This window comes from Pristis pectinata, chromosome 23 (genome assembly GCF_009764475.1).
Source record: "Pristis pectinata isolate sPriPec2 chromosome 23, sPriPec2.1.pri, whole genome shotgun sequence".
NCBI lineage: Eukaryota > Metazoa > Chordata > Chondrichthyes > Rhinopristiformes > Pristidae > Pristis > Pristis pectinata.
Window position 1 is genome coordinate 5750849 of NC_067427.1, and position 20220 is coordinate 5771068.

General features: G+C 42.0%; 1 protein-coding gene across 1 annotated transcript in view; it reads right to left on the reverse strand.

Moving 5' to 3' along the window:
• Nucleotides 1–10337, reverse strand: part of scai (suppressor of cancer cell invasion) — a 95264-nt gene extending 84927 nt beyond the window's left edge. The window contains 1 exon segment of the mRNA XM_052036997.1: nucleotides 10045–10337. The gene's annotated coding sequence lies outside the window, so the exon portion shown is untranslated.
• Between the last annotated feature and the right edge of the window lie 9883 nt (nucleotides 10338–20220).

Consider the following 20220-nt stretch of genomic DNA (forward strand, 5'->3'; position numbering starts at 1 on the left):
ATTCTCTTCCCTTTTTCTTTATAAAGATACAAAAGGGAATATTTGACTTGACATTCCACCCATATTGCATATTCAAATTGTATTATTTGATTGAATAATTTTCCTTCTCCTGGATAAACATGAGGAATTTGAAACAGAGTTAATCATGAAATTTATTACATAACTAACATTTCTTTACCTCTGCATACCCCAAAGTGTTTTGCAACCAATCAAATACTTTCACAATGTAATCTCAACAGCGATATGGGTAACACGTCTTGCACGCAAGATCTCAAAAATTTGCAATGTGATAAAGACCAGATAATTGATTTATGTTTGGTTTGTGTGAGTAACAGGGATAAAACTGTTTCCCATGGCACTTAACTCCTGACAGCCCAAAACTTGTTTTGACTTTGATGATTTGCCCTCACAGCAGAGAATTCCAAGGATTTCCAAACATCGGAGGAAATTCTACCCCCCCCCCCCCCATCTTAAATAGGTGAGCTTATGCCCATTGGTTCTGGATTCTCCAATGTTCTCTCAGCATCTGTCTACAACCCCTCAGAACAATGTTTCAATCAGATCACCTCTCATTCTTCTGAACTCCATGCAAAAGCCACCCCCCCCCCCCCACCGAGGTGAATATCTCCTGGGCAAGGCCGGCATTTATTGTCCATCATGAATTGTCTTGAACTGAGTGGCTTGCTAGATCATTGGAGATCATTCAAGAGTTGACGAGAGTGGTGGGTCTGGAGTATCAACCAGTCTGGACCAGGGAGGAGCTTTTGACACTTAGCAGTGTTTGTGATCATCATTACTAATGAGTAAATTGTTAATCTAGTTTTAAGAAATTACATTCTACAACTGCTGTGGGATTTGAACTCGAATTACTGTGTGGTAACATCATGCCCTCTGCTCAGTCTTTTCTACAACTCAGATTGGACTTTTTGCTGCTGGGACAACTCAGTGGGTCAGGCAGCATTAGTGGAGACAGAAGGATAGATGACATTTTGGGTCATCTTGAGCTGAAATGTTGACCATCCCTTTCCCTCCACAGATGCTGCCTGACCTGCTGAGTTCCTCTAACTCCTTGTTTTCTTTACTCCAGAACCCAGCAGCTGCAGTCGCTTGTGTCTCATTATTGGTGCGCTCAGAGCAAGGGAATGGGATTGACAAGAGTTCTTCAGACCTAGTATGGCCTCACTGGGCCAAATGACTGCTTTGTGTGCCAGAATGTCTCTGACCAAACCCTTCATCCTGGGCGTAGAGGGATATGAGCCAAACGCGGGCAAAAGGGACTAATTGCACCATAGTCTGCATGGACGAGTTGGGCCGAAGGGCCTGTTTCCATGCTGTATTACTCTATGACTCTCTATGATAACTCCAGTGCTGTTCTTTGAAATATTACAGTGATATCCTTTACATATGCAGAGACTAGATGGGACCCTGGTTTAACATGATCAAATTGAATAGTTTCTTATTTGAACAATTGTGCACAAAATAGATATAGGAAAAAGTCACATTTTAGGGGCAGTGCTTTAAAGAAGATCCAGGCACACAAAATGGAAAAAAGGGGAACTGATCGGCCAAAAAGTACAAAAGCCTGAAGATACAGAAGTACCACTAGGCTCAACGACAGCTTCTATCCCACTATTGTAAGACGATTGAACGGTTCCCTAGTATGATAAGATGGACTCTTGACCTCAATCTACCTCATTATGACCTTGCACCTTACTGTCTGCCTGCCCTGCACTTTCTCCGTAACTATAACACTTTATTCTGCACTTTTATTGTTTTGCCCTGTACTACCTCAATGCACTGTGTAATGAATTGATCTGTATAAACTGAATGCAAGACAAGTTTTTCTATTGTATCTCAGTACATGTAACAATAATACCAATTTTTCACAAACTGTAAGCACAAGGCATTTTTTTTTTGGCTTGTCTCAGTATTGACAAACACATTACAACCATTCTATTGCAATACCCTGGATAGATCTTTCTCTCTGGTGGCAAGTTCAGAAAGGATTAGCAAAGCGCAAGTCGATCAGGTTTTTAAAAGCTGCTTGAAGGTTGCAAGAGCAGTTTTATACCATACGGAAAATGAGGATAGTTAGGACTAGAGTCAATCTGATGAAGTTACAATTATTTTATATTCTGCAAAGAAGGCAGTTTATATGGACTGAACGATACAAGACCCATTTTAACCATTGCTCTATATGTTCACTTGTTATAAAGAAACCACTGCACTGTATGTTCACTTGCAATTTCCTCAGTATACGTTGGAAAAATGATAAGTACACAAAAAAAACAAGAATTTCTGCTTTAGATTACAAGCTGTTAAATACCTGGGTTCCACGGTCCTGCAAGCAGAAAATGAACAGAAAGTCAATTCCAGCAAGCAACAGGAAGGAAGCCACGTACAGGAGGGGGAAAGACTTCACTGAACTACAAAAGGTATCCACAGCAAACCAACATTTTTAACAGGTCTCAACAAACAATTTGAATATGCAATAGAGGTGGAAGGGAAAAGCAAAATACTTCCTCTTCTAACTTAAAAAAGAATTAACACATTACAGACTTCATTAATTGCTGAATACTTTGCACTTTGGAATATCCAATTATAAATAAATGCATCACCTGCTGAGTTCCTGAAAGATCTATCAATCTGGAACAAGCTTTCTTGGTGTTCCTCAAAGCAACAGCTCAGTTAGTTGCACACCCTCACAACAAACACGAGCACAAAAGTGCAGAGTGCTGCGCTGAGGGAGTCCCACTAAAGTCCCATCTGGTCTTTGCATACATAAAAGATCCACTGGCAATATTCAAAAGAGCAGCACTGGAGTTATCCCATTTTGACTACCCTCTGTCTTCTACGACCAAGCCAATCTTGGATCCAATTTACCAAACTTACTGTGAATCCCATTTGACTTAATCTTTCGGACCAGAAGGGACCTTGTCAAATGCTTTACTAAAGTCCACGTGGACAAAATCTACTGCCCTACTCTCATCAATCATCTTTGTCACTTCATCAGAAAAAAAATGAGACAGAACCTTCCCTCGTGCTTTTGGAAATGCAAGATTTTCTCACATTTTGAAAAGCACGGATATTAGGGATAACCATGCTTTTCAAAATGAGAGAAAATCCTGTCCAAGAATCTTCTCCAATAATTTCCCTACCACTGATGCAAGGCTCACAGGACTAAAGTTTCCTGGTTCATCTCTTTTGAACATTCTTCAAAATATCCTGATCTTTCTATTGTTTAGCACCTTGGTAATTTGTCTAATCCAAATCTATGGAGTTGCAGAGTAAATATCCTGTTGTGCTTTTTAAAGGCACCGCTTTGATTTTAAATAATAATCTTATCAATAAAATACATCACCTGACACAAGCTTCCCCAGTATATTTGCTGTGTAGGAAACTGCAAGCAATTTACTCTGGTGTGTGGTCTAAGGCCAAAACATCTGCACTATTACACTTAAAGCAAAATAAAATGATGATTGTATTGATACTGCTTCCTGCATTCATATAGGACTATATTACCTTTGTTGCCAATTTCCACCCTACTCTCACTTTATCCAACTCTACCCTTTCCTTTCTTGACATCCCTCTCTCCAGTAGGGGATAGGTAAAGTAGCAATATCTATTGCAAGCCTTCCAACTCCCACAGTTGTCATGATTCCACCTCCTCCCACCATGCTTTCTGCAACAACAGTCCATGCTCCAGTTTTTCCATCCTGGTCATATCTACTCTGATGAGACTTTCCACATCAGGTTGCATAGAGAATTGGCAAAAGAAGGGGAGTGGTTGGTGTAGACAGAAAACCATGGTGTCATTGTAAAAATGAGTTCTGCCAGAGAACGGAGTGGTTGTAGAAGGGGAACAGTTAGAAGTGAAGGGCACTCAGATCATCCTGGTGTGGGATAGAGACATAGTGGGACTGGGTGTCCACAGTGAAGATGAGATGGCCGGGACCCAGAAACTAGAAACTGTTGAAATAGAAGAGGGCTCCAGTGGTGTCATGGATGCAAGTAGGGAGGAAGAAGAATCAGGATAGGAAGAAATAAATTTGCTGGTGCAAAAGTAGTCTGAAACAATGGGCACAGCATCCAGATTCATGGTCCCCAAACCTGCACAGCCCACTTCTACCTCCTCCCCGCAATCCACAGGCAGGACACACCTGGTAGGCGCATTGTTTCCATCTGGGTATATTGCAGGCCCCACAACCTAAGAGTGAATTAAAGTTTTTTTTCAAATTTTACAGATGTGGCTTTACTCCTCCATTTTAAATGTTTCTTTTTTCCTTTTGTCTCTGCTGCTTTTAAAGTAATTGTTTCCTTGAGACCTTTAATCACAGACATCCTTGTATTCTCCACATCCTTCTGCCTCTCTGCAACTTCAAAATCACTTCTTTTCTCACATTTCCAGTCAAAAAACTAACTTCCAATAAGTTGATAATCTGTGGACTTTACATTATCCCCGAGACTAGGTTTCAAAATTGTACAAGGACAGAGGTATCTTTCCTGAACTTGGTACTCACCTTCAATCAGAATTGGCTGAGTAAACAAAAAAAGAGCAAGCTAGTAGCCTGTGAAAATGTAAGCAAATATTTACACTAAGACAGTTGTGTACCAGAAGTACCAATCGCTTGTCCAGAGTGCAAGATTTAGGATTCATACTCTGGAAAACATACATGCAAAACTTGGGAGTTACTTATAGGCAAATCAATGATTTGTGACTTAACAACTGTGCTTCAAAAAGGCAAATAACTCACTGCAGCATTGCTTGGCCAATAGTAGTTTAAAGTCAAGCAGTGTTAGATCAGAGGTTATCCCTCTGATCCCTTTCAAAATTAACTTCATTAAAAGGAATATTTAGAGGATTAAATCACCTGTGTGATGCTTACATTGATCAGCTCTCCAGTATTAGCACAAATGACAAAATGACTCTGCTGTCTGATTTAACAGTGCCTTAAAAATTCAACTCTGCGCACATCAGTAATTTATCATCTACATCACAAGGTCCAAATTCTTTGCCTTACAACCTTTTATAGGAATGGAATTAAGCGCATGGGAGGGTATTAATATTCACATTTGTGAAATTTGTGTTTTACAAACTTACTTAATTACCCATTTTGAGAATAAATTCTTTTTTCCTTAGTCTCAACAAGCACTCCTGCTGTGGCAACTATTATTGGCTGATAGTAGGTGGGCAGTTTTTCTACCTAGTCATGCCTTCACCCATCATGAGCTGAGACACGAACAGCTTCTGGAGCAGAGAAGGTAATCTGCACCCCATCGCCCACCCCTCCCCCACCTGCATTAATTGTTACCGTCACAGCCAATACAAGCAAACTCAGCTCAATCTAGTAGAAGAATCTGTGACCTAATTATTTTTCTGGGCAGCAATTTCTTTGTCCACTAGTTCATCAGGACAGAGATCAATGTTAAATTACTAACACTTCAATTATAGTTCTTCATATCCCTAGGGATCTAATCCAGAGGTTCATTACTGACACATCAGTTACAGCTCAACTCCCAAACTGTTCAATCCCAAAGTTCTCCTGAATTGCAAGAGTGATACACCATGAAAAATGAAACACTTCACACAAAACTAAAAATCATATCAACATTGCAAAGAACTGAGAAATGGTTTCTTTTAAGATGGACCTAATGTTAACTGTAAACTACTATTCAACACATTGGCCATAAGCATTAAATTAGGATTCATTTTCATGAGTTCTTTCTGGCAAACTTCACAGGAAGGGTGAAACTATAAAGCAGAATATTGATATTAGAAACAAAAGTTAAGCATCAAACATTTAGCTGTTCATTAAAATCAGTGTAGCTGTGAAGGCCCGCGACACACAAATCTTTGTTCTTTCCACAGAAAAAGATTTAACTAGCTATTCCCAGCATCTGTTTTCTTCCCCCCCCCCCACCCCCCACCATATCCTCATGCTTTTACTATAGGTTTTATTCACTGAGGTACCACTCTGCATCAATGGCAAGTTTATTTGGGCTGAAGCTCTAAATGAATACCCCACCTCTCTGGAAATCTGAAATAAAGAAAGAAAATGCTGGAAACACTCAGCAAGTCACGATTTATCTGTAGAAAGAGAAACCGGGAGTCAAAACTTGAAGACGCTTTGTCAGTTCTGCTGAGTGTTTCCAGCATATTCTGTTTTCATATTATACATACTCAATCCTTTGCATAACATAGGCACCTCTGGAGAATAAAGACCAAACCTACTTGATCTCTTCTCATGTGACAGTCCTGCCACCCGAGGAAACAGTCAAGGTTTTTTACCTGCTAATAGTGGCCCTATATGGCTGTAGTAAGACATCTTTCCCATTGTACACAGTAAAAGCCTTCACACCTATGTTAGCTTTCAGTGACCATATACAGGGGCACCCAGATCCCTTTGAACACCAACATTTCCCATTTGTTACCATTTAAGAATCTGATATTTCTGTTTTTATTCCCCTACCAAAGTGGATAATCTAACTTTCCCCACACTGTACTCCATCTGCCATACCATTGCCCATTCACTCAGCTTCTATGCATCATCACAAGATATTTTTATTAGTCACATGTACATCAAAACACACAGTGAAATGCATCTTTTGTGTAGAGTGTTCTGGGGGCAGCCCGCAAGTGTCGTCATGCTTCCGGCGCCAACATAGCATCCCCACAACTTCCTAACCCGTATGCCTTTGGAATGTGGGAGGAAACCGGAGCACCCGGAGGAAACCCACGCAGACACCAGGAGAACATACAAACTCCTTACAGACAGCAGCCGGAATTGAACCCTCACTACTCACATTCCCAATTAGTTTTGTATTATCATCAAACCTAGAAATGTTACACTTGATTGCCTTGGCCAAATCTCAACAGCAAATAGTTAGGACTCCAACAATCAATCCCTGTGATCCTCTAATAGTCACAGCCTTCCAACCTGAAAAGGATCTATTAATTTGTGCTTTCTTTGCTGAATTCTAAAACTTTCCCCAATCCTAAAGTAACAGCTCTTTCTGGTAACTTGATAAGCCCTAGATTTAAATACAAATCTAAGGTTTATTCCTGAAATCCATGTTTGGATCACTTTTTTTTATGCCTTAGCTTACTTGCTGCAAATTACATAATATTTCTCTATTCTAGCCATTGCTTGTGCACTGTCGTACCCTTCAATTTAGTTTCCCAATCTACCATACTCAGGTCTCCTCTCAATTTCAATTTTGGAGTTAAAACCCTGGTTTCAGAGTTAATTACATCACTTTCAAACATAATGTGAAATTCTATCATATTAATGGTCATTTTTTCATTGGGGCCCTTTTACAAAAAAGATTAATTAAACCTTTCTTACTGCACAGTACTAGATCCAAAACAGCTTGTTTCCCAGTCAGTCCTTCAACATACTAATCCAGAAATCCATCGAGTATACATTGCAGGAATTCATCATCTACATTCAGACATAACCATCAATTACGCAAGTTATTAATGGGCCCAAACTTCTTATACTTGATTCAATTAAATCCTAAATCACAGAGAATACTGGCAATGACATTCCCCCTTTCCGAATCACATTTGTAACGTCAGTGTAGATGAAAACACAAAGACACTCTAATCCTGGACAAGCAAATGAAAAGGTAATTTCTTCACTCTGATTTTTGATATGTAAAAAGGGCTCTTACCGACACAAGAATAAGTACATTATAATCCTATAAGTATTTTATTATAATTCAGACATTTTAATTTTATTTCCCACTTATTAGAAAAAAAATGATAATATTTACTGAAATAGATTTTGAAGTCAGGACTGCTCAATTGAAAAATGTAATGGCTTTTGACAGAGAATGCAAAAATCTGCTCATTACTCTCATTCAATTTTTTATTAATGAATGGCCAAAAAGCTTCCAAATTCAATAGATATTCTAAAACATGATTTTTCTTACTTCTACTATTATTTGCTCCTTGACCAAAATAAATCCCCAGACCAGAGACTTGGGCAAATAATTCAGTCTACTGGATCTCCACCATTGTTCATACAACGGGCTACCTTTCAGATGAGATGCTGAACCAGAAACCAATCTACCTGCTGAAGATCCTATAGCACAGTTGAAAGGAGTGCAGGGAGGTTCTCCCACTGCTCCCAAAAATAAAAATCAGTGAAACAAGTGTTATCTTATTAGCGATTGTGGGACACCACTGCACACAAATTAGTGCTGCATTTTCCTGCATTACAATAGCAACAACAGCATATTACACCTTTAACATCGTAGAACATCACAGTGCATTTTATTTTACTGCTACCAAACAATATTTGATACCACGCTACATTAATATTTTCTGGGTAGATGACAAAAAGCTTCACAGAATTTTAAGTACCACCATTTGGAGAAAGAGAGAGGTTCAAAGAATTCAAGAACTTAAGTCAGCTGAAGACATGGGTACCAATGCAAAGAGCAAGAATGTTCAAATGGCTCCAAAATATCCACATCCCTCCATTTGAAGAGTTGTAAGTTTAAGAAACTGAGGAAAGGGAATGTCCAGGAGAAGTGAAAAGAGATGACAATTTTAAAAATGATATGTTGGTCAACCAGGAACCAATGTTGGTAACCAAACCAAGGAGTGAAGAATTTGTAACCAGGTGCAAATTGGGACACAGCAAAGATTTTAATGAGACCAAGTTTACGGACAGCAGAACAAGCTGGGCTTCAAACAATTATCAGGCAGAGGGATGGAGTGCCCTGGGAATGAAGTTTGTTGAAGGGGTCAACAATGGCTTTATTTTTCGCAACGTTTAGTAGGAGGAAACGTCGGATGTGCGCGTGAAAATTTGAGGACATGAAGAATCGCAATTGTATGTGTGGACACAAGTGATGTTTACTTCAATGGAGCTGCTGAAGGATTGAAAAGGTGCAGGTTTAGAAGGAGATAGGCCAAATGCAGACAAATGGGAATAGCTTGGATAGACATCTTGGTCAGCATGGACAAGCTGGGCCAAAAGGCCTGTTTCCATGCTGTATAACTCAATGACTCATGTAGATGAGAAATAGGTGGTGCTAAGGATGGTTTTTTTTAGGGGGAGGGAAAAGAGATGGGGAGTAGGTAGTAAAGAATGAAAGGCAGGAACACCAGAGCTAACGTTGTTAGAGGAAATGAGAAACTAATGTAGGTGATTCTCTGGGTATGATCAATTGGACATGGAATGCAAATGTGTTCCCACTGCTGGGTGACAGGAGAGCAAGACATAACATGGTCCACCACATCAAGGCTGCAAATAAGCAGAGAAAGGTTATTTTCACCATCATAGTCACAAAGGATGTCATCAATGACTTTGATAACATCTACTCCAGTAATGATATGGGGGCAGAAACCTGACTGGAAGGATTTAGAGACACCAGAGAGACTACAGATGCTGGAAATCTGGAGCAACACACGAGATGCTGGAGGAACTCAGCTGGTCAGGCAGCATCGGTGGAAGGAAATGAACAGTCAACGTTTCGGGCTGAGACCCTTCCTGTGGGGCTCCAAGAAAGATGGACCAAAAGTTATTTGGGAACAACAAGGCGTGTGAAAAGAGAGGCTGAATAGGGGGGGCTGACGGTTTGCGAGGGAAGAGGGGTTGAAAAGTTGATAACTGCATTTATAAAGCACAACGCCTTGGAAAGAAAAGTACTTAACTGTATGCAAATCGCTTTGAGACAGCACAAGAGGTCTGACAGAGCACTGCTAAAACAAGAGTGAAACAGTGAGTGCCGAACACAATCACAAGCGTGCACTTTGAGGCGACCTGGTCACAGGCAACCCTAAAATATGATCCTGTCACATAGGAATACGCAGAATAAAATGTATCTCCAGTCACCACCAACCCTCCCCGGCCCAATCACCCCACCACCCACTCTATGCTGGACTGAGGGATGATCTACAGGCTGACATCTGGGACCCAGCCCGCGTGTAGGCGCCGCACGTTATCTGTATTGACCTCACACACGGGCAGGTGGGCAGAGGGGCGGTCGCAGGCACGGCGGCTGCAGCAGCTCCCCGGGCTCCGGGCTCACCTGACACGCAGCAGCCCGCGACCCGCGGCCTACCCCCGGCAGGGACCGGGCAGCCGAGCGCTCACCCGACGACAGGCTCCGAACGGCTGCCTCCAGCAGCCCACCGCCCGCCCGCCCGCCTCCACCTGGGGGCTCGTCGCACCGAGGTTCCGGCTCCGTCCCCGTCCCGCCCGCTGCTCCTTCCTTCGGTCGGCGCCGTCACCGGGAGGCCGGGCCGTTTACTTGCCCCCGATCGCCGCGGACATCGGCCGCCGAAGCCCGGCGACCGCCATAAAGCCCCGCCGCCTCTTACTACGCGCTGCTCGCACTAGCTTGATGGCTTGGCGCCGCCTCCCACCGGGCCGCTTCTGCTCACCCATTGGCCCGCGCCTCCGACTCACCCGCCCCTTCCAGTCATCCTTCCGTGCCATTCGATCTGGCGGACGTCGGTCGCGTGACGTCACGGAGGATGGGCGGGTCGAACTCGCTTCGGGGTTTGGTTGACTCCGGCGTTACGGCTGGGGTGCAGGGTGCTTGGAAACCTTCAGCCAATCAGAGGCGGCCGGTCGTGCAGCGCCACCGAGTGAGAGGCGTCGTTCATAAAATGTGCAGGGCTGATGCCATCTATTTACTCATTTCACAATTCTTTCCCTTATGTAACGCGCTGCAAAGATGCACAAATAGAATCCTTACCAGAAGACCTTGCAATTGCAATGCGACAAATCCAGAAAATAATTGCAAGCCTCACCCTGCGTGAAGGTATGAATTCTCTCTGCTTCTCCCATCCAGTCCCACAGTGTAGCAGATCTGAAATTGCCTGTCCTCTCCAACAGAGTAAAAAAACTGGCACGTATCCAAGTTTCCATTTTACCAACAAAGGAAGGCAACGGAAGACAAAACAAAAGCAAAATGCTGCTGATGCTGGAGATCTGAAACAATTTTTTTTTAAGAATGCAGGCAATTTCTCTGCAGGTCAGGCAGCATCTGCGGTGGGAGAAACAGGGTTAACATTTCAGGTCAGTCACTTTTCAACGGCAGGGGAAGAGAGAATTCGTGGTCACGTTCACAATGTTTTCTCCTTCCATTACCGGATATTCTCCCCAGTTATCTGTCCATCAGTTCAAGGAACAGCGAAAGAAAACCACACACGCATACAAAATTGTATAGGTGAAAATGTTTCTTTTCGCTATGGCCCTGGACGCAACATCATCACCAGCACAAGATTGCAAACGAGAAACTTGCATTTATCTCTGCCTTGTTTTAAAAGGCGGGGAGGGATATAAACTGAGTACTGTAACTGTAGACCAGTTAGTTTAACTTTGGTGCTGAGCAAATTATTGGAATCAATTCTACATGATAAGCCTTCATGTAAAAAGCACGGATTAATTAAGACCAGTTTCATATATTTCCTTACAGCATAGAAGGAGACTATTCGGCCCATGCCGACTCTCAGAACAATCTCATCAATCCCATTAAGTACCCCCCCCCCTCACCCCCCGACTCCGATACTCCTACCATCCGCCTACCCATGGGGTAATTTACAGTGGTCAATTCACCTAACAACAAGCATGCCTCTGGGATGTGGGAGGAAGCTGGAGGAAACCCATGTGGTCAGAAGGAGGACACGCAGACTCCACATAGACAGCAACAGAGGTCAGAAGTGGACTTAAGGTTGCTGGAGGTGTGAGCCAGCAGCACCATAGGGGAGATGAGGGAAGGTCCTATCTGATTAACTTGGCTGAATATTTTCAGGAGGTAACAATGGGAATTGCTCAGGACTGTGTGTTTAATGTAATCTAAATGGGTTTTAGCAAGGCTTTTGACAAGATCACACATGGCAGGCCAGTCAGAAAAGAAAAACAAAATAAATAGGATCCAAAGAAGTGTAACAAACTGGATCCAAAACTGGCTCAATGACAGAAGGCAAATAGTTAAACAATATTTTTGCCAGCATAACTCTGTTACCAGTGGAGTTCCACAGGGCTCATTGTTCAGTCCCTTGCTTTTTCTAATATATATCAATGATTTAGAGTAAAAAGCTCAGGGAGTGGATATAGAAGTTTGCAGAGCTGTGTGGATGACAGTGAGGAAAAATGTTTAGAATGCAGGAAGATACAGATGTTCTGGTCAGTTGGGCAAAAAAGAGGCAAATGGAACTTAATCAAATAGATGTGAGGTGATGCACTTGGGGACATTCAACAAGGCAAATGAATATACAACAAATGGGAGAATATTGAGTAAGAGGATGAAGGGGAGAAACAGACTTGGAGCATATGTACTACCTCAGTGTAACTGCACGGTGCAATGAACTGACCTGTATGACCAGTGTGCAAGACAAGCTTTTCACTGCACCTCGGTACAAGTGACAAAAATAAACCAATACCAATACTCCAAACATTAAAGCAGGACAGTTAAACAGGCATATTGGATTTTTTTTTTGTAATTAGCCAGGTAATAAAATATAAGATCAGGGAAGTTATGGTAGAACTATACACACCAATTAGACTACAACCTAAGTACTGCATATAGTTCTGCTATTCACACTGCAGGAAAATTATGACTGCATTGGAGAGATTGCAGAGGAGAGGAGGTTTACAAGGGTATTGCCAAGACTAAAAAAGACCTATGAGAAAACATTGGCTGGAGTTGTTTTCTTCAGAATACATGCAGTTCAGGAGAGACTTCATTGAGCTGTGTAAAATTATGAGGGGGCTTGAAAGAGTAAATTGGGGATCAAAAATCAAGAGGCATAGATTGTTAGAAGGATTAGAGAGGACATGAAGAACATTTCTTTCACCCAGGGCTGGTAGGGTCTGCAACTCACTGCCTGAAAGAGTGAGAGAGGCAGAAGCCCTCATCACATTTACACTGTACTTGGATGTGGACTTGAAGAGTCTGACCTGCAGAAGGTGGGAGTAAGCTCAGTAATTCTTGAATCAGCAATGGAAACAGTGGCAGAGAGCTTTGTAAGCAGTAATTATTGCTTGGTACACCATTAAAATCTCATTCATACCTCACGCCGCAAAGCAAATTTTCAGGGTATTTGACAAAACATAGTTATATAAAAACCCAGTTTTTGTCATTTCACCAGTTGGGATTAGACTGCAAAAAGCTTAAAAGCAGCGGAGCAGCTGGGAATTACTGACACCAACCTCTGGATTTCCAGGTACAAGTACGGATGTGTTGCTGTCACTAACACAATTATGCAAAGAGTTCCGGTGACATTTAAAACGCAACATCCAAGGTATTCATCTGCTATTATTGTTTTCCCATTAAACTCTTTCACAGTGGATTGTGTGCCATAAGATCTGAAGACTGCATCAATGCTGTTGCTGGCCTTGGAGAGTGTTTGGTCTCAGTCTAATAATTTTTCCACTGAAGGTATTGTTATCAGTGTAGCCGTGATCTCATACTCTGTTCTGAAAGTTAACTTTGGACAGGTTCATCAGTCAAATGCAGTTACTTTAAGCTGACACAAATGAATTCTGAGACGTGATTCTGATTGAATTCTACAGTTGAAAAATTAGACACACCTTTAAGCCATGTTGGAAGAATACAGGAACTATAATTTTAATTTTAAAAATGAAATACCACAACATACAAACATGTGATTTGAGCAGGAGTAGGAGTAGGCCTCTTGTCTCCTCAAGCCTGGTAAGTCATTTAAAAGACCTTGCTGATTCTGCATTCCTGTCAGTCTGTGATAACCTTTCACCCCTCTGCTTGTCAAGAATCTACCGACCACTGCCTTAAAAATACTCAAAGATTCTGCTTGCACTGACCTTTGAGTAGGACAATTCCAGACACACACGACTCTGAGGTGAAAAAGAATTCACCTCATCACTTTCTTAAAGGACAACCCACCGTTTTTAAACAGTGAACCCCTAGTTCTAAATTCTCTCACAAGAGGAAACATCCTCACAGTATCCACTCCGTTAAGATCCCTCAAGATCTTGCATATTTCAGCCAAGTCACCGCAGAACTCTGAGAGATATAAGCCCAGGTTGTCCAGCCTTTCCTCAAGAAACAACTCATGCATTTCAGATGCTAGTCTCGTAAACCTTCTCTGAACTGCTTCCAATGTTTACTTTATATAAGGAGATCAATTCTGTAAGCAATATTCCAGATGTGATATTACCCAAGCCCTGAAGCACAACTTCCATACTTTTGCATTCAATCGCCCTAACAATAAACAACAAAATTCTGTTAATTTTTCCAATTACTTGCTGTACCTGAATACTAGCCTTCTGTGAATCTTGCCCTCGGACACCCAGATCCTTCTGCATCTCTGAGCTCTGCAATCTCTCACCATTTAGATAACATGTTTCTTTTTTATTTTTCCTACCAATTTCACATTTTCCCACATTAAACTCCGTTTGCCATACCTTTGCTCAACCTATGTCCCATTATCCCTGTCCAGATGAAGAGTCTCGACCAGAAATGTCCATTTCCCACCAGATATGCTGCCTGACCTGCTGAGTTCCTTCAGTGCCTTTGTGTGTTGCTCCAGATTTCCAGCATCTGCAGTCTCTTGTGCCTCCATGTCCCATGATAGTCTCTTAATGTCCTATTCATAATTTACTTTTCAACTAATTTTTGTGACAACAGCAAATTTAGCAACCATTCCTTCAGTGCCTTCAACCAAGTTATTTATAGAAACTAGATAAACTTGTGGCCTCTGTCCCAATCCCTGTTCCAACCACTCATTACATCTTGCCAACCAGGTAAAGACCCTTTTGTGGCTGCTCTTTCTTTCCTGATAGCCAATCAGTCTCCTATCCATGCCAATGTGTTACATACACCACAAGTGTATATTTTCCACAATGACCTTTGACGTGGCACTTTTAGAAAAAAATTCTTGAAATTTTTAGTGTTATTTAAAAGATCGGCTGTGGCTGAGTTGGCACTCTTACCTCTGATTCAGAAGGATGTTGGTTGGTGCAACTGGGATTCACTTAGACGAGCATCTTAGTCATCATGGACAAGATGGGCTGAAGGGCCTGTTTCCATGCTGTTTAACTCTATGACTCTCTGACTAAGTCCAACTACAAAGAATCTAGGCTGGTTTTGGAGTACAGAACTGAGTTAGTGCTGTATTGTCAAAGATGATTATCCCAAGTGTCCTTGCCAATATTGACTCTTCAAACAATGATTCTAAAAACAAATAGTTATTATTACATTCCTGTTAACTAGAGCTTGTTGTGTGCAATCTTGCTACTGTCTTTCTTATATATAAAACTATTTTAAAAGCATAAGAAACTGTAGATGCTGGAAATCTGAAATAAAAACAAAGCTTTACCCTTCAAGGCAGGCAGCAAATGCAGAGAAACAGTTAACGTTTCAGGTCAATGGCATTTCGTCAGAACTAGAAAAAACAAGGATGTTTTAAGTTGCAGACAAAAGGGAGAGTGGACACAACTGAACGGAATGTCTGTGATCAGGTAAAGACCATGAGAGTCCAGATGACGCAGACGGTGGAGGTGCAGTCTGACAGTGTGTGATGAGGGCTTGTTAATTGCAGCTGATCTATCCAACGAAGGTGTAACTAGAGGGAGATGGATGAGGATTGAGAAGAGAAACAAAAATAACACTGGACTGTGAGATGCAGAACACAGCAATTGCTGGCAACCTCGGGAAAAAAATGGAATGCTGGAAATTCTCAGCAGATCAGTTGTCAGAACGGAGTTAACATTATATGTTGACCTTAACCTCAGAACTGGCCAGTTCTGACACTAACTGGAAAGGCTGATTCTCTGCAATTGTCAGATTCGGTACTGAGTATTGAGGGTTGCAACATGTCCAGGTGACAGATGAGCTGCTGCTTCTTCACCTCAGTTGGGCTTTGTTGGAATAATGTAGCAGGCCAAAGACAGAGAGGTCAGAGATGGGAATGAGATAGAGAAGTAAAGTGAAAGGAAACTGAAAGCTCAGGGTAATCCTTGTGGACTGAATGGAAGTGACCTTCAAACTGGTCACCCGATCTGTGTTTGGTTTCTCCATTGTAGAGGGGACCACGTCGTCAGCAATGAATGTAGTACACAAAATTGGAAGAACTGCTTCACCTGGAAGGAATACTTGAGTCCCTAAGAAGCGAAGAAAAGGAGTCTGAGGAGGCATGGCATTCATAAAGACAATGTATATTGATTAAATACTTCATACATTTTGCTCTGTGTCCATCTCTCAATGCAACAACTCTATGTGTATCTTTTAGAGTTGTATAGGAAAGAGATGTGAGAAAGAGTGCTGGTGAAGTAAAACATGAAGTCACAGAGGGAACATCACTTTGGAGTGCTCCCTTCTGAAGGGGTGGGAGAGTGGAGAAGATGTGTTTGGTGATCTCTTTGAAGGTGGCAGAAATTATGCGGGAATATCTGTTGAACATGGAAGTGGAGGGGTGGAAGGTGAGGATAAGGGAATTTTTGTCATTGAGGAGGGGGTTGAGAGCAGAAGTATGAGAAATAGAGCAGGTGCAGCTAAAAGCTCCATCAGCTATGGTAAAGGGGAGGCCTTCGTTAAAGAGACAGGAAGACACCTCAGAAACTCTGGTGATGGGAAATTATCAAACTGGTGGAGGTATCACAAATGTAAATGGGAAAGAACCGGACAAAAGGAGAAAGAGTAAAGTCAAAGTAGGAAGAAAGCTGAAATAATGGGTCTACTAGGACACTTCTGCCTGTGTGTCTTGAGAGAGAAGAATCTCACTTTCCCCCTGGATACTTTAGACCCCAGCTCTCAACTTTGAATTTCAGATATTTCAGGTAACCGGCCTTTCCAATTTGTAAGGTCATCCACCCATAATGTTAATTCAGTGTTTTTTTTCTCTCGATGAATACTACCTGGCCTGTTGAGTAGATCCTTTCTTTTAGATTGGATTTTTAGCAATTTCTGTATTCTGTATCTCACAGATCAGCAGAGGATTTTTTCTTTGCCTCTAATTCTATCAATTGCAGTTAACAAGCCTTCACCGCCCTCTGTCAGACTGCCCCAACACCATGTCACCTGGATTCTTGAGATCTCCACTCTATCCATAGAACCATAGAACACTACAGCACAGAAAACAGGCCCTTCGGCCCGTCTAGTCTGTGCCGAACTTTATTCCTCTAGCCCCATTGACCTGCACCCAGTCCATAACCCTCCAGACCTCTCCCATCCACGTATTTATTCTCAAAACTTGAGTGAGCCCGCATTTACCACGTCAGATGGTAGCCTGTTCCACACTCCCACCACTCTCTGAGTGAAGAAGTTCCCCCTAATGTTCCCCCTAAATCTTTCCCCTTTCACCCTAAAGCCATGTCCTCTCGTACTTATCTCTCCTAATCTAGGTGGAAAGAGCCTACTCGCATTTACTCTGTCTGTACCCCTCATAATTCTGTAAACCTCTATCAAATCTCCCCTCATTCTTCTACGCTCCAAGGAATAAAGTCCTAACCTGTTCAATCTTTCCCTGTAACTCAACTCCTGAAGACCCGGCAACATTCTAGCAAATCCTCTCTGCACTCTTTCACAGAATTTTCCGTTGCTCTCTCCATCCCTCCTTTCTCTGAAATTTAAATCACACTTGTTTTCTCACCTTTCCCAGTTCTGATGACAGGAGATCCATCTGAAATGTCAACTTTGTTTCTCCCTGCACGTTTCCCACCTGACCTGCTGAATATTTCCACCATTTTCTGTTTTTATTTTAAAGTATTTTGTTGGTTGCAAATACTTTTAGACATTGAGGTTATGAAAAGCGTTACATAAATGCAACTTTAACATTTTAATGTTAAAGCATATGTGCTGTTTTCTTCTGTAGGTTTAGGGAGTATTTGAACTTTACTCTTTGACAAGCAACATATATGGTATATTATAGGTTGATGAGAATTGAAAATGAACAGGAGAGGTATGACTAAAGGCCATAGGCTCAGAGCAGGACAGACAATCTCTGCTGTCAAGGAGTTATTGATTGGCTGGATATCCTGTGGCAAATTGACTCACCCATTGACTTCCCATAGCCTTTTAACCATCTATAAGGCATCGATGATATAATACTCTCCACTTGCCTGGATGAGAGTCTCACTACTCAACTTGAGTCCAACGGAACCCAACATGTGTCAGCTTCGGCTAAGGTACGTAAAAATATTAAGTCCTCCGGCTCGGATTGGGTTTTTATTTTATACCCAAGAAGATCATTAATCAGTGCAGCTCCAAGAACAGTAAAGAAACTCAACACCAACCAAGACAAAGCTGAACACTTAATTGACACACAATCCACCCCGTTAAACATTCACTTCCCTCACAACCACGGCTGCAGTGTAGATCATCAATAAAATGCACTATACTTGCTTAACCTGGCCACTTTGACAGCACCCAAACTAACATGCCTGTTACTACCAAGAAGGACAAAGGGAGTGGGTGTAAGAGAACACACCACTGCCCACAGGTTCCTCTCCTAACTGTGCACCGTCCTGACTTGGAAGTATGTTGTCTTTCCTTCAGCGTTGCCGGTTCAAAACCTGGACCTGCCTCATAAACAGCGCTATAGGTCCATCATCACCACAAGGAATGCAATGGTTCTGAAGGGCAGCTCACCACCACTTAAGGATAATTTAGGATGGGCAATTAGTTTTGTGACTTCCAGTAAAAGAATAAACGAATGTTAATCCAAACAATCCTTAATACTAGGAATGGAACCTTAAATAGTGCATCATTTATTCTGAAGGTGATTCATATTTTGATTATGAAATGTTCTTAAAGCAGACAATCAGCAATGATTCACTACATTTGAGGAGTACATATTATTCATAGGGAACTTAACATTTTGCACAGATTGGCTGCAACCTAATGCTCCTATCAAAAGAATCAACAGACTGCACAGCGATGATAACCACAATAGAAATGATTCTGCATACCTGGTGGATATGAAGAATAATTACATTTAGCTGTAAAATACATAAATAATTAAATAGTGAATCATCACACTGCATTGAACTCCCGTTCTAAAGTACGCACTTTAGAATTCTCTTCCCAAGAGGACAGTGGAGGCTCAGTCACTGAGTATATTCAAGAGATCAATAGATTTTTAGACATTAAGTGAACCATAGATATAGAAAGTGCCACTGAGGTAAAAACAATCACGACCTTGATGAATGGCACGGTGTAGAGAGGGACTGAACGGCCAGTCCTGCTCCCATTTCTTATGTTTAAAATTATCCGCCGACTGTAAAAGTCGATTGTCCCATTTTACTTCCTTTCACTTACTCAGGTTCACAATGTCAAATAATATTTATCACCCAGCAGATAAGAAAGCAATCTCGCCCAGGTCACTTCTAAATGTTGATTCTGATTTTAATAATAGCAACAGTGCACTGCAATGGTAAATTATTGACCCATCCCCCAATCTGGACCAAGAACTCGACACGTTACAAGTAGGGATAAGCACAAGTTTGAGACAAGTGGATCAGAAGAGTAAATCTTTGCACTAAAAACAGTTTGTTAATCACAAAGGCCAAAGTGTCCAAACTTTTGAGGAAAGCTCGATTGCATATCACATTTCCATTTCCCAAACATGCTGTAGTATGAAAGGCCAGGGGTCAGATGACAGTGACAACACTACTGACCCCCATGGTCGGATGATAGCATTTCCTATCAGGTCGGAAGCTGCACCACTGTCAATCAAGGGTCCAGCTCCGCCCCACCCATTAAAGAGCACACCTGAGGATTGGCTCGTAACCCACCTTTGTTCTTGACCCTGAATCATTGGCTTGCTTCACCTGAGCGGCTCCACCCCACTACAGCCCTATAAAAGATGGCATGCGTGGGCTCTCGTCCTCTTTTCTGATTGCTGCTGGGGTCGAGACCACAGGTGAGAGGGTGCAGTTCCACAGGGGTCTAGGAGCGTCCTGAGTAGATTCCCAGTAGCGTAGAGCCGTTGTTTGTGCCGTTTCAGGGGGTCCAGACAACGTATTTGTTCGTTCCCTGATAGTTTGTTGTGTGTGTGTGTGTGTGTGTGTGTGTGTGCACTTCACCCGTTGCGATTTCCCCCACGTTTCATGATCACCCTAGTGCAAGTGTGTAACACATACCTAATGAAAAAAAGTGTTAAGTTTTCTTCGCCTATGATTATGCACATTTTAAAACGCAATATCATTCAATAAAGCTGGGTCCATTATATAAGAGTTGCAATGTTCATGTTACAGCTGTACAAGATGTTAGTGAGAT